Source organism: Leptopilina boulardi, unplaced genomic scaffold (genome assembly GCF_019393585.1).
Source record: "Leptopilina boulardi isolate dan_hultmark-lab unplaced genomic scaffold, ZJU_Lbou_2.1 LbouV2_386, whole genome shotgun sequence".
Lineage (NCBI taxonomy): Eukaryota > Metazoa > Arthropoda > Insecta > Hymenoptera > Figitidae > Leptopilina > Leptopilina boulardi.
This window is the reverse complement of record NW_026137958.1, coordinates 1084665-1100800: the sequence shown is the minus strand read 5'-3', so window position 1 is coordinate 1100800 and position 16136 is coordinate 1084665. Positions and strand designations below refer to the sequence as shown.

The 16136-nt window shown below is 30.2% G+C and overlaps 1 long non-coding RNA gene across 1 annotated transcript in view; it reads left to right on the top strand.

Annotated features, from left to right (window-relative positions):
* Positions 1-11764, top strand: part of LOC127288409 (uncharacterized) — a 40917-nt gene extending 29153 nt beyond the window's left edge. The window contains exons 6-7 of the long non-coding RNA XR_007844039.1: positions 3007-3106; positions 11662-11764. This is a non-coding gene — a long non-coding RNA (uncharacterized LOC127288409). The remainder of the gene's footprint in view (positions 1-3006; positions 3107-11661) is intronic.
* Positions 11765-16136: the final 4372 nt, after the last annotated feature.

Sequence of the window (16136 nt, the reverse complement as noted above, 5' to 3'; positions counted from 1 at the left end):
TCATTTACATTACAATTTAGAAGTAAATTATAATTATATATAAAATATTTTTTTGTAATTAAAAAGTAAAATCCTTATATGAATTTAGAAAAAAAAAAACATTTCTGTGTGTGGTGAATGAGATAATGTGAGGCACTTAAAGAATAAAAAGTGGGAATTTAAAATCAGTTGACAGTGTAATATAATTGGCAATCCTTATTTCCAAGAGTCACGCACGCGCTACCTGAAAGAGAGATAAGTTAATGAAATCGCCGTTTGCACATAGGTCCGTTATGCACCCAGAATGAATTGATTAACCACAATTCTCCAACGGACACCAATGCTGGGCTAAATTAAGTTATCGATTTATTTTCAATACTGTACCCCATAAAGTGCACCCTTTTTTAAAACTAAGAATCCTCTGTAAGTAAGCATTTATGTGACGCGTCACGTTCAACCGTTAAGCAACCGCTATATCGTTTCTCAACAAAACCTACCCCCCTCAAAAAAAAAACCTTTTAATTTTGCTAACGTATTTAAATTAATTTTTTTTTTACATTTAAAGCATTTTTCGAAAAAATTGTTTCTCTCTTTTTAATTATTATTAAACTTTAGATAAAGAAGATAAATTTTCATTTGTCTCTGTTAAATATTTTAATGAGCTTATTTATGTGTAATTTCGCGTAACTCCTTGAGGGCACTTGATACAATTGTGTGGATCTTATTTATTTAATTGAGGAGTGAACTGAATGCGGAGTGCTAAAAAGGTAAACAGCGCATGAAGTAAAGGTAAACCGGAATCAAGTTGATTGTAAGTTATATGCGACGCGTTTGCTTTATATCCCCAAAGCAACTTTCCGCACTCGTAAAGCTGTTTTACCGTCCCTCGGCACTTTCCAACGCCCTCAATCTTTTTCACTCCTCTTTTTTTTCTGACTCGCGCGATCAACCCCTTTTGCCTCTCTTTGATTTCTCTCACCTTCTCGCATCCTCTTTACTTTCGTTTTGCGTATTCGCTTCATTCGAAAAGTGAATTGCCATTTTGTAAACCACGACTATTAATCTAAAGGTCAGGATGAGTTTAAGGATACTGCGACCCCCCTTAAATCGATGCTTTGCACCCCTCTGAGACGTTTTTCATTTTAAGGAGATTTACGATTTCATTTCAAACTTTCTTGTTTCATTAGGAGTTGATGCTTTAGTTTTTTTTTTCCTTAAAGGGATCTCTGCTAATTAGTCAAGTCACGTAGAAGAAATCTCTTCATGAGTCGACATTCCTTGTAAAAATTGCCAGAGAAAAATTCTTATTTTTCTGTATTATTTATAAATTATTTTTTTTTAAGAATTTTTTTCTGTGGCTTAATTTTACTATGGAGCAATGTCGTTTCCCGGTTTGTTCAATAGTGATGCGAAAACCGGGTCGTCGTTCGCACGTCTTGCATCAGCTTCGTAGTTCCAATTCCAGGACACTTGGCGACCAACCCATCCCTGTCCAGGCTTCTAGGCGTTGTCCGAACTCTCCAGCAACTTCTGTTATTATAAGTTAACCCGGAACCATCCCCCTTCTCCTTTTCTCATTCCTCTAAGCTGCCCAAAATCCTAGTATATTATGGCCAGCGGCCAAGCGACCTGGAGAGATCCTGCTAAGACAGACACACACACACACACATACTCACAACTTCCCTTTAGTTGCGGGAGGAAATGTTTGATGCCGAAGAATAACACCTTCCACTTCGCTAATTCTCTAAGTCTAACTCAAACTTTAAACTTATCCTTCAAAGAAAAAGTTAAATTCAAAGAAAGAGATAATTTTATGATAAAGGTATAATTAATATTTAATAGCGATTTAACTAAATTAATAGAAATTTTGTATTTAGAAAGAAAATTATTTTCGTCTTCACTTTCACTTTTTCCAAATTCCACTTCCACTTTTTTCTAATTTCCACTCCCACTTCCATTTAGACTTTTCCACTTTTTCTAATTTTTAATCCCACTTAGATTTCCATTTCCACTTTCACTTTTACTAATTTCCACTCCCACTTCCATTTACACTTCCACTTTTTAAAATTTTTAATCCCTCTTACATTTTCACTTCCACTTTTTAAATTTTTAAATTCCACTCACATTTCTACTTTTACTTTTTCTAATTTCCATTGCCACTTCCATTTTTACTTTTTCTAATTTCGACTTTCACTTCCATTTACACTTCCAATTTTTCTAATTTTTAATCCCACTTACATTTTCACTTCCACTTTTTAAATTTTTAATCCCACTTACATTTCCACTTCTATTTCCACTTTCACTTTTACTAATTTCCACTCCCACTTCCATTTACACTTCCACCTTTTAAAATTTTTGATCCCTCTTACATTTTCACTTCCACTTTAAAAATTTTTTAATTCCACTTACATTTCTACTTTTACTTTTTCTAATTTCCATTGTCACTTCCATTTTCACTTTTTATAATTTCGACTTTCACTATTATTTACACTTTCACTTTTTCTAATTTTTAATCCCACTTACATTTCCACTTCCATTTCCACTTTCACTTTTACTAATTTCCACTCCCACTTCCATATATACACTTCCACATTAAAAAATTTTTTATCCCACTTACATTTTCACTTCCACTTTTTAAATTTTTTAATTCCATTTACATTTCCACTTCCATTTCCACTTTCACTTTTACTAATTTCTACTCCCACTTCCATTTACACTTCCACTTTTTAAAATTTTTAATCCCTCTTACATTTTCACTTCCACTTTTAAAATTTTTAAATTCCACTTACATTTCTACTTTTACTTTTTCTAATTTCGATTGCTACTTCCCTTTTCACTTTTTCTAATTTCGACTTTCACTTTCATTTACACTTCCACTTTTTCTAATTTTCACTTCCACAGTTTTCTTGAAAATTTCTAAATGGTTAGAAAAATTATTAAAAATATATACATTTTTCCAAGATGGTGACCATAGAAAATTTGCAACGTATTTATTGTTAACCATGATTTTTTCTTTTTTTTTTACAGGTGCTATCCTCAGTGGCTTGTGGTGTCACGTACGTTATAGATAAGGACAAAAGTAAACAAGGATATCTTATCTCGAAAGTACAGGATGCACTTTATTAAGGTGAGTAATTTTTTCAAATTTTTTTCTATTATATTCATTAACCCAAAAAAAAAATGACCCTAAAAAATTGATCTTAGCTCTCTTTTAACTATCTAGATTACACATCTTTTTCACAATTTATTGTTTAGTGATGAATTATTAAAAAGAAATATTTTATTTATAAAATCATTAAAAAAAAAAAATAGTATATTTTTGCGAAATTTTCGATACCTCGTCTATATCAGTTTACGAAAAGTCAACCAATTTTCATTTACTGTGGTTGAATGTTCATTTATTGTGGTTGTACATTTATTTACTGCGGTCGAAAGTTCATTTATTTCCGATTGAAATTTCATTTATTCTGACTTGATTCTTTCCATAATATTGATTAATTTTCAACATTTGGAATTTCATTTTTAATTTAAAATTCACTTTATTTATATAAGACAAATTTTAGATATCTTTAGGAAATTTTGTTTTCTCTCTATAAAAAAATGAAGAAATTCGCTAAATATTTATAATAAAAATTTAATCAGTAAAAATCTTAAGAAAATTTTTGCAACTTACTTTTTTTATTTAAAATATATATTTTGTGAAAATATAATAAACATTTCCGCGTTTGTATTAAACCATAATCATTTAAGCAATGGAAATCGTAAAGCATCATTGCTGAACAATTAACAATCGTGTGTGCGGCATATACATACAGCCCACGCAAGATCTGACATATCATGTGGCTTAACTCTAGATCGGGCGAGTGGTAACAATTTGCCCCGGGGGCGGATATCTCGTTAAGTGACAATCGGAGGTGATATAGTGAAATACGAGAAATTCAATGGGATATGATAACTTCTCATCGTTTCGAATATTACGACCCTATTTAAAGTAAAACGAGAAAGGTAATGGCAAATGATTTGACGAATCCAATCGTCCTCGACTGAAATTAACTACCTAATTGGGAAATCTGTTAATGAGGTCCGCTTGATGGATGTCAGCGAATTGCCAATTCAAAGAGCAAATCTCTGTGACGAAGCTTTCGAGTATATACTGATGCAAAGGAAAATTGAGAAATTAATTGAATAGGAAAGTAAGTGGTGTATTGCATTTTTTTTTTTTTCGAAGGAAAGGATCACATATATGCTTTCAACTCGGACCAGTTTTAACGAAATAGTTTTGTAAATATGCAAAAAAAAAAAAAAATTTAGGATCGTTTTTACATCATGTGGGTTGAATTATTTTTTGAAATTTCGAGTGACGAGTTTTATTTCGAGTTTTTTTGTCTCAGTAGTAAAAGTTGATTTTAGTCAGACAATAGTCAAAAATTTTTCGAATTTCTATATTAGTAGTAAAAGTGAGTTCAAAATTTTTTGTATTTTTGTTATCTTATATTCAATTTTTTTGTGTTAGTAGTAAAAGTTAATTATTGTCAGACTTTTTAAATTTTTGGAGTAGTAAAAGACAGTTGAAAAGTGAGGTCTTGTAATTTTTGTACAAGTAGTAACAATCGATTTTCAGTCAGACTTTTATTTCTACTTTTGTATTTTTGTCTCAGTAGTAAATGTGGATTTTAGTGAGACAATAGTCAAAAATTTTCTAATTTCTATATCAGTAGTACAAGTGAGTTCAAAAATTTTTGAATTTTTGTTATCTAATATTCAATATTAGGTATAATTAAATTTTTTTGTGTTAGTAGTAAAAGTTAGTTATAGTCAGACTAAATTTTTATTGTTGTAAAAGACAGTTGAAAAGTGAGGTCTTGTAATTTTTGTGCAATTAGTAACAAACGATTATGGTCAGATTTACATGGTTTTCAGAATTACAATTTGCGGAAAAACTTGTAATTTTTTTATTAGTAGTAAGAGACATTTTCAGTCAGACCTTGGAATCTTTCGAAAAATTCTACTTTTAGTATCAGTAGTAAAAATAGGTTGCAATCAGACTCTTATTTCTAGTTTTGTATTTTTGTTTCAGTAGTAAGTGTAGATTTTAGTCAGACATGGTGAAAATACTTTTAATTTTTATCTCAGTAGTAAAAATAAATTATAGTCAGACTTATATTTTTGTCAACTTTTTTGATTAAATTTTTTTTTTAATTTTGTATTATTAGTAAAAGACAAAAAAAGAAAACGCGAAATACCGAAAAATGGTATGAATTAAAAAAAGTAGTTCCTTTTGTGGACGCGATTAAAATTGATTTATTGTCGAATAATAGAATTCTTGTGCATTAAGAGGGAATGCGGCTTGCGATCGGAACAAAGGGAATGAGTATAGCCCGATGTGCTAATTATGCAGGGCAAGTGCAACTATACTCCTTCAGTTTTACTTTACGTTCCTCTTCGTTCGGAATGAGTTCGACTTGGACGAGTTCCCAATTGCAGTAGCAATAAATCCGGACGCGACGCACGGCGCGGCAAGATGAGGCATGGCTTCACATTCGTTAAGTTAACGCGCGATTTTATTACGAGTACATTTTTAATCGCATCCTTAATGATGCATCTCGATACTTTTCCTTCACCCCTCATTCATTTTATTCAAATTCTCTCTTATTATTACAATCGTGAATTTTTTTTTAAAGCAAAACTAATTACTTTCAAATAATTTTCGTTATATATCTATTACATTAGTTAAAAATATTAGACTGTCAAAAAATTTGACAAAAAAATTCAAGTTATGACTGATTAGCTAATCCATATTCGAAGATTTATCCCCGAACCGAAGGGTTGACATGCAGATAGAAAAAAGCAGAAAGTTTGTATGGCTGGTGCCGTGAAAAATAATGGGTGATAAAGTCACTTTTGCCCATACCTTTTGTGGTTAATGGGGAAGATGTACTTTTACACTTTTTTTGTATGATGCTTTTTGACATCGTAACAAACGACTCGTGCATTTTACTGGACGTTGCATAGGAATATGACAGTTACAATCTGTCCAATAGTGATGTTTATTTTCTTTACCGAATGGTGACAGAACTTTGTTCTCCTGTCCATTACTGACAACGATACTAGTGAGAGAAGGTGGGGGGGGGTTCACTTTTTTTCCTGTAACGTGAATATTTTTTTTTTTTTTTTTTTTTTACGAAAACGAATAACGGTAAGCCGTATTCCCCGGTAGCGAACCGTATATACGTCGTAAAGTCTATAGCGTATCGAAAGTACTCCATCATGGTTATCCTGGTCGAGGTTACAGATTTATTCCACGCCCAGTAGCCGGTGCCCTATCATGCACCCAGATGATTACCTGGTACCCATGCAAAACGCCGAGAGAGTATTAAATAAAATGCCAGAAGGCACTTCATTATAGAAGATCGTAATAATACATTCAAATAACACGTAATAACAGTATGGTGTTGAGCTTCTGAGGATCTCATATAAAATTATGATGGGAAATTTGTATTGAACGACATTAATTTTAAGATTGTTCAAATAATCATTATTTATTAATATATAATAGTATTAAAAAACTTAACTTTTACAAAAAAAAAAAAATTTGAAAATTTCCAACAATTTAAAGCGATTTTAAGATAAATATAATTTAAAGGATGAATCAAAAGAAGAAATAACCGTGGCCAATTGCAATTTGGCGCATTCAGTACCAAAATGTAATTCTTTTGCAGAATCGCATTAGAGCGCGTCACATTATCATTGGCATTTAGGGTCGCGAATATTGGGTCCCTGGCTACCTGGCCCGGAGTGGTACAGAAAACACTGCGCGGATGCCTCATTAAAATATGCAAATACACTTTGGGGGTCGTCCCGTTTCTTCTTTCTTTCTCTCGCGCATGCGTCGAAATGTTTACGATCCCAGCGAAATTAAAAGTACCGCTAAAATACTGCTCCTAATATAAATGTGTGGTGTGGTCGGCGTTTGCTTCTGCAAAACCCTTTAAGTCTTCTTCAAAGAAAATATAATCCAAAAACCTTTTATTCATTTTCAAATGAATAAAAAAAAAAAAAAATTCTTTTTTTCAAATTATTAAAGTATAAGTTAGTATTAAGATAATATTTTTACTTATCCGCTGAAGAATTTTTTTATGTTTCCACTTTTTTGGAGAAATATTTGTATATTTTTTTTGTGATTGCATCATAGTTATGCGATTTTTGTCTGATGATGCGTGAGATATTAAAGAAGCTGATACAAATTTAGAGATGCTCATATAATAAGCGCCCTACGCACCAAAAATGTGAAAAAAAAAGAAATGTGTATGTGATTCGTTCGCCTCGGGCGGATCACACACACATCCCAAATGGACCATGTATATATGGGGTATAGCTATAAGCATATACGGTGATTTTTATGATCCCGATCCGCTAACGAGAAGCCCCGAGTCTTATGCGGCGATAATTCTTCATTATCGTACATTGTTGCGAGCCATCCCGCGAACATTCAGAATGTATGCATATACCCTTTATGTCGACCTCTCTAAGCCACCGAGGAGGAGTAATTTTTTTTTTTTCCTTTTTTTACGAGACAGCTGAGTACAGTAATCAGGACGCATTTTAATTGCCCTGTGTTCTTGTCGACTAAATTTGACTTTTATGACGACACCGTCCTCTCTGGATTCCTCACTATAATCAGCCACTGATATCACCGCCTCCACTTTTATATTTTTCTTCTTTAAAAAATTGAAAATGAAAAAAAAAGTTTTTCTTACTTTTTGTAAATTTGTTTGTTTTTTTTCATTTCGTTTTTTTAAAAAGGGAAAAATTGAAAAGGGTTGAAAAATCCAATTATAATGAAAAGGAAGTGATTTAATGGACATGGTTTGTCAATATAGATATACATACGCATGTATAAAATTCACTTAAGGTCGATCGTCAATCTCGTCATCGACATTACTACACAACACTGGTATAAAGGCCGCTCTTTTCCGTATACGATTATCCTGGAGAAATATATTCGGTCGCGTAAAACGAATACAGAGAATACATAAACATTTCCAGCATAACGGCAACATAAGTATGCTTGACTGACATTAATTGTGCATAATTTTCTACCCCCTTTACGTTGTGTTGCCCGATTCGCATGGGGACCAGTTTCGCGAATGTTGCATCTTAGTTTTTTCGTTCCGCATACGAATGAGCCGTCGATCTATAGGACATTCACCGTCCCGCAACCAATATATACCTTTTGCACTCGCCATTAAGAAAATGTTATGCAGAAAAAAAAAAAAAAAAAGAAAAACTTCATTTTTGCATCTAAAATCAACTGTCGAATATTCATTCACGTGAATTGCACTGTTCTCTATACAAAGGCTTAATTGTAGTTTGAGAAAATTAATTTTCATTTGTCAAAGAACTCGCTGAATTTTATATTGTTGATCATCGTATATTATATCTCATTTTTTACTTATTTTTTGAAGTTACAAAACTTTTTTAATTTAGATTAGAATAATGAAAAATAGCCTTAATGAAAGATATATATTTATTAATTGATAAATTACAGTTACAACATATTGTACAAAAATTATATTTTTAATAAAACATAGTAATTTAATGGTTACATTATAAAAAAGTATATTACAACACGTTGTAATAGAGCTAAAGTATAAGGTTTAATAATTAGGTGTTTTGAATATAACTATATATTTCCGATGATTACAGGTTGTATAGTAATTGTTTGCAAATAATTTATCGCTGTTCAAAAGTAAATTTGAATGAAATTTATATTTGTAGTTATTAAAAATATTAAAAATGTAACAATTAAAAATTAAATTTTAAAAGAAAAACACAATTTATTATTTCTGAGATTTTTTTTTTTATTTTCTGATTTAATAATTAAATTAACGAATATTAAATGCTATTTTAAAATCGTCAACTTCATTTATTTTATAATTTGAATATGAATTACAAAATACAAAATCAACATTAATGTAAAATTTATGCCATTAACTGTTGATGATAACATAAACAATTATGCAAGGCGTCAAATAAATATTTCATGGAGACATTTGATGTAAGATAATGGCAATAAGACCATGAGCTTAATAAATATAAAATTGAAATTAAAACAGCCTATAGTCATAATAATATCGATAAAGAAAAAAGAAAAAAAAAGAAAAGAAAATTATCGTAAAAATGGTAGAGCAGAAATCTTCAAAGCATCGAATAAGTCTCCTGATCCTTGATGCCTGAAGGTTAGGCTAACACAAATCTGATTGGCTCATGAATATTAAGTTCGAACCGCATAATTATCTGCGTTATAAATCGGGCGACTTGCTTCGCTTATACCTTCACGATATACACTCGGCCCTGCGTTATTATCTCACACACATATACATACAAGCATATATGCAAAATTGTGAGTATATTTATGTTGGTGGAAACCACGAACACGATTACAATCAAGTGTTAATTACTAATCTGGTGACTACTAATTATAATTAACGCCTTTCGAGCCAGGATGAGGGTGTATTGTCTGATCTGCAAAAGGGTCTCGACTTCTTTTTTCGCTTTGATCTGTCCTAAGTCATTGATTTATTGATTGCCATGGTATATATAAAAAAAGCCATCACAACAAGTTGCTTTTCATTGCATTTTATTTTATTCACTTTAGATATAATTCATCTTTGGCATAAATTCTTTTTCTTTTTATGTTTCTTTAAACTTTATTTTACTTTTGCAATATTGTTTGTAGATTTGTTTTTAAAAAAATTGGAATTATCATTACAGTGACAAAAATTTTGGTTGCGCAATAAACAGAATTCTGGTTATCCCAATTAGAATTTTGGTTAGAGTATATTTAACATTGATTCCGGTAAAAGTAACCATAATTCTGGATAGATTAACCACGCTTCTAGTTATTCCAACTAGAATTCTGGTTAGGGTACATTTAACATTATGGTTTCAGTTAGATTAACCAGACTTTTGGTTAATTTAACCAGAAATCCAGTTAATTTGGCCATAATTCTGGTTATTTTAACTAAAATTCTGGTTATGGTATATTTTATATTATGGTTTCTGTTCGATTAACCAGAATTTTGGTTAGATTAACCAATCCTCTAGTTATTTAAATCAGAATTCCAGTTTGACCGGAATTCTGGTTATCCCAACTTGTATTCTGCTTATGGCACATTTGACACCATGGTTTCGGTAATTAACCAGAAGTTTTGTTAAAGTAATCATGCCTCTGGTTATTTCAACCAGAATTCTAGTTTGACCGGAATTCTGGTTATTCGAACTAGAATTCTGGTTTCGGTACATTTGCCACTGTGGTTTCGGTTTAATTAAACAGAATTTTGGTTAGATTAACCAGTCCTCTGTTTATTTTAACCAAAATTCCAGTTTGACTGAAATTCTAGTTATTCCATCTAGAATTCTGGTTATGGTACATTTGATATTATGGTTTCGGTTTAATTAACCAGAATTTTGATTAGATTAACCAATCCTCTAGTTATTTAAATCAAAATTCCAGTTTAACCAGAATTCTGATAATTCCAACTAGTATTCTGGTTAAAGTAACCAGGCCTCTGGTTATTTTAACCAGAATTCTAGTTTCACCGCAATTCTGGTTCTTCCACCTAGAATTCTGGTTTCGGTACATTTGACACTATGGTTTCGGTTTAATTAACCAGAATTTGGGTTAGATTAACCAATCCTCTAGTTATTTAAATCAGAATTCCAGTTTGACCGGAATTCTGGTAATTCCAACTAGTATTCTGGTTATGGTACATTTGACACCATGGTTTCGGTTTAATTAACCAGAATTTTTGTAAGATTAACCAGTTCTCTGGTTATTTCAACAAGAATTTCAGTTTGACCAAAATTCTGGTTAGTCCAAGTAGAATTCTGGTTATGGTACATTTGGCATTGTGGTTTAGGTTAGATCAACCTTAATTTTGGTTATATTAACCAGGCTTCTGTTTATTTTGACCAGAATTTCATTTATTTTGACTAGAATTCTGGTTATGGTACATTTAACATTATGGTTTCGGTTTAATTAAACAGAATTTTGGTTAGATTAACCAGGCCTCTGGTTATTTTAACCAGAATTCTAGTTTCACCGCAATTCTGGTTCTTCCAACTAGAATTCTGGTTATGGCACATTTCATATTATGGTTTGGGTTTAATTAACCAGAATTTTGGTAAGATTAACCAGTTATCTGGTTATTTCAACAATAATTTTATTTTGACCAGAATTCTGGTTAGTCCAAGTAGAATTCTGGTTATGGTACATTTGGCATTGTGGTTCAGGTTAGATTAATCATAATTTTGGTTATATTAACCAGGCTTCTGTTTATTTTGTCCAGAATTTCATTTATTTTGACTAGAATTCTGGTTATGGTACATTTAACATTATGGTTTTTGTTTTATTAACCAGAATTCTGTTTAGATTAACCCTAATACTGGTTAGGTTAACCAGACTTCTGGTTATTTTAACCAGAATTCCAGTTAATTTGACCAGATAAATATAAAGGTTCACAACATACTGCGTATAAATTAACAAGAATTTTTGTTAACTAGAATGCAATGTTAATTATAGCTTATAATCATAATTTTTTCAGTGTAATATATGAAAAATATGAGTAATAAACTTCTAGAATCCGAAATTAATTATGATTTTTACATTTTTTGTTTTAGAAATTCATGAAAAATGATGAGTGTGTGCTTCATTAAATCGCCGACTTGTGGCGCTGTTCAACTGAACGTAAGCAACTGCCCTTGGCTCCTAACCTCAAAAGCGGTGAGTAGAATCAAAAATTAATTATTTAATTTTGAAGCTAATAATAGTAGAGTGACTATACTGTTTCTGTTTTGAAGAACAGTTTTCTGTCTCAAAATTTCGTTCCTATGGATATTTTTTGTTATTATTAATTATTTTGACTCATTTTGAATTTGAAATTTTTTAACTTCACGCTGACTTTAAAATAATTTAAAAATTTAAACATTCCGCAAAGGTGTCATATTGATGATTTTCTATATACATCCCTTTATAAAAAACGATCAGTATAAAGAAGCATAAAAAAAAAAATAACAAGGAAATAGGGACTCAATATCCACTTAGTAGAAGTATAGACAGAAACAGGAAATCCCAAAGCGGAAGCGGTGACATCACGCGTCGATGCTAGTTTGTTGGTCGATCTGTACTCCGACAAAATGGCCGGAAGCGCGCTGAGCGTGCTTGTAAGTTTTGGCTAATAGAAAAAAATGTCCCAACCTCCCTTGCTGCATTTGCGGCCATTGTTTTTTATTCCAATACATTTTAGCCGGGTTCGCTGGCTTTCGACACTGCAGCGACACTATCTCTCTCTCTCTCTCTCTCTCTCTCTCTCTCTCTCTCTCTCTCTCTCTCTCTCTCTCTCTCTCTCTCTTTCTCTCTCTCTCTCTCTCTTTCTCTCTTACTCTGTATATATAGAGGTGGCGCAGCGTTCTCACTGTGACGTGGATTTACATGCCTTTACTGGACCCCCCCCTTCTCTCCTCTTGCCACCCTTGTCCTCCTCGTTTACCCCCTTTCCCCAGTTTTCAACCCCTCAGTATGGACGAATATTTTCCCCGCGCCAACCCTCTATTTTTTTTTTTTTTTTTTTTTTTTTTTTTTTTTTTTTTTTTTTTTTTTTTTTTTTTTTTTTTTTTTTTTTTTTTTTTTTTTTTTTTACCAGCAGTAACTGTCTGTCATTAGGTGCATAGTATACGCGAAGTACCGATGGTGGACGCGGAATGATGCTGTAGATGGAAATGTGTGTTGAGAGAGGTGGGGATGAGTTCGCATGGACTCTCCGCGATTTAGGGATGAGGGAAAAATGGGGGAGGTGTAACGCTAGAAAACGCATTTAACAAGGACAGATAGTGATTTAATTTTAAAAAATTGACGAAACGGCTCGACGTCGGACATCGTATGCTGCTCCGTCGGGCATTGATTAACTTTCGACAATGTCAAATCGCGGGACGAACCAGCAACTCCACGGCCTTTTTCACTCATTTGTCTCCGTTTTCGGAGCAGCCCAACCGTCCTGCGGGAGATCCGGAAGCGGTCGTATGGATAACGAGGACAAATCACTGAGAATTACCCGAGAATCGATAGACAGACAGAAGTCGTTCCCGGGATATAAAATTGGGACATGTAGAGCATTTTTTTTTTTTTTTTTTTTTTTTTGTACAATTTAGCACAGGGCAAAAAAAAAAAAGAATAATTATGTAACGCTTGAAAATAAATGAAAAGTGCTTTTAACTTTGACACTTTGTCATTTAAGAAGTTTTGTCCTCATAATTTAAAATAATTGTATACGGGGAAAATTTATTTTGTCAATTTATTCTTAAATTGTATTCAACGATTTTTTATTTAACAATGGAAATTTAATTTAACAATTTTTTTTTATAAATATTAATATAATAATGACGATTATTTTGATCAAAATGATACTTTTAGATATTAATTTGTTTATTATAAATAAACAAAAAGTTATCTATTAATGTTTAAATTTAAATTACATTTTTAATAAATGTTTATTATTACTTTAAATTGAAATTTTTTTTAATTATTTAAAAAAATATTTATTGTTAAATAAACATTTTGCATTATTTTTTTAAGTAACACTCATTGCAAAAAGGAAAATATTTGAAAAGCAAATAAAAATTATAAAGTATAAAAATGATTAGCCCGTAAAAATCATTGGTTAGAATTTTCATTTTAAAGAATTTAATTTATTTTTATGACGAATTACTAAATTAGTATAGGAATTCATTTTTAGTAATTCTTATTCAAAAATGCCTGCTTGTTAATAGAAAACTAATTTATTTATTAAATTTACTAATGGAAATAGTAGTTTTATTAAATGAATTAATAATTTTTTTTCTATCAATTTTTTTTTACTATTAAGTAGTTATTTTTTATTAATTAGTCAAATGTGACTAATTTAAATTTTGAGAGTAAGAATTCTGTTATAATAAATATTTTAATTATTATTCATTTCATTGTTATTAAAAAAAAATTTTTTACATTGTAATATTATATTATTTAATTTTATAAATATTTAATTATTATTATTTTATATAAAAAATCTATTTAAAGAAAATTCGGTTAAATAAAATTTCGATTTAATAGAAATTCCGATAATGTAAGTCTGTTAAATAAAATTTAAACTAAAACATAGTTTATTTCTGTAAATTAAATTCAGGAAAATGATAATTCTGCCAAATAAAAATTTGGCTAAATAAATGATTTAAATTAAAATTCGGTATAATTAGAATTCAGATAAATGAAAATCCATATAAATAGAAATTCGGTTTAAAGAAAATTCGGCTTAATAAAATTCAACTAAATAAAATTCAGTTAAATAAAATTTGATTTAATAGCATTTTACTAAATAAAATTTCGGTTAAATACAAATTTTCTTTAGTTAGATTTCTGCTAAATGAAATTCGTGTAAATAAAAAATTTGTTTAAAGAAAATTCGGTTAAATAAAATTTCGGTTTAATAGCAGTTCTTATAATTTTGCTAAATAAAAATTTAGTTAAATAGAATCCTGCATAATTAAAATTCTGTTAAATGAAAGTCCGTTTATATAAAAAATCTATTTAAAGGAAATTCGGTTAAATAAAATTTCGATTTAATAGAAATTCCCATAATATAAGTCTGTTAAATAAAATTTAAACTAAGTCTTAGTTTATTTCCGTAAATTAAATTCAGGAAAATGATAATTTTGCCAAATAAAAATTTGGCTCAAAAAATGTTTTAAATTGAAATTCGGTATAATTAGAATTCAGCTAAATTAGAATTCAGCTAAATGAAAATCCATATAAATAGAAATTCGGCTGAATAAAATTCTACTAAATAAAATTCATTTAAATAAAATTTAATTTAATAGCATTCTACTAAATAAAATTTCGGTTAAATACAAATTTTGTTTAGTTAGATTTCTGCTAAATGAAATTTGTCTAAATAGAAAATTTATTTAAAGAAAATTCGGTTAAATAAAATTTCGGTTTAATAGCAATTCTGTTAAATTATATTTTTGAAATAAAATTTTAATTAAATAAAAGTTCAATTAAATTAAAATTCAGTTGAATTAGAATTCATTTGAGTAAAAAATTTGTGTAAAGAGAAATTTTGTAAAATAAAAATTTTTTCCAAATAAAAATTCTTTAGCTAAAACTTCTATTATGTAAAAATTTACTTAAAAAAAATTCTGTTAAATTCTAATTCGAAAAATGGGAATTCGTTCAAAAAAAAAAAAAATATTTGTGACGCGGTCTAAAAGAAGGGACCTTAGAAGCAAAAAATTATAGGTTATGTTTTAAAATTTCAAAGTGACAGAGAATCAATTTTCAATACAAATTGTTAATATTTAAGTCATTATTACATTCAAAATATTCAATAAAAACTGATTTTTATTTTTTATAAATCAAAAGAAACTTTTAATCAAGGGAAAATTATCATAAACATAACCTATAATTCGTTTGCTTCTAAGGTCCCTTTCTTCAGAGGGCGTCACATTTAGTAAAATTATAGAAAATGAAAATTCTTACTAACGATTTTTGTAGGACACCCCGATATTTATGAACATAAAAAGAGTAAAAATCATTTTTCTAAAAATAAATAAAATTCGTTAAAAAAATATTAAATGACTAATAGAAATGTTCTTTTATCAAGTTTTGCAAAGTTGTATGTTGAGATGGTGTTTTCCAATAAGTTCATTAAGGACGGTTGAGAATTTGTGAGTAAAATGAAAAGAGCACGCAAATACGGAAGCTTGAAGAAGAAGAAGAGCTGGGGGGGGGGGAGGGGGTTGGAGAAACAAAGTCGAAACGCGGCAAATTTCTGTAAAAGCTCGACTTGATGATGAAGAGTCTATGATACTTGAAAACATATACATATATATATATATAATATAAACGTACACACATAGACTGTAGGTTACATAACTGAATTATTCCATGAACACGTAAAGTTTTAATTTATTACGACTCGCATTAATGTTGCTGCTGGCTCTGTTGCTCGACCCGACGTGCGAGGAAAAGCTCGACGAAAAAAAAGTAAAAAAAAAAAAAAAGAAAGAAATAAAAAGAAACAAAACAAAGAACGAAAAAAAAGACAGCAAAGAAGAAGAAACTC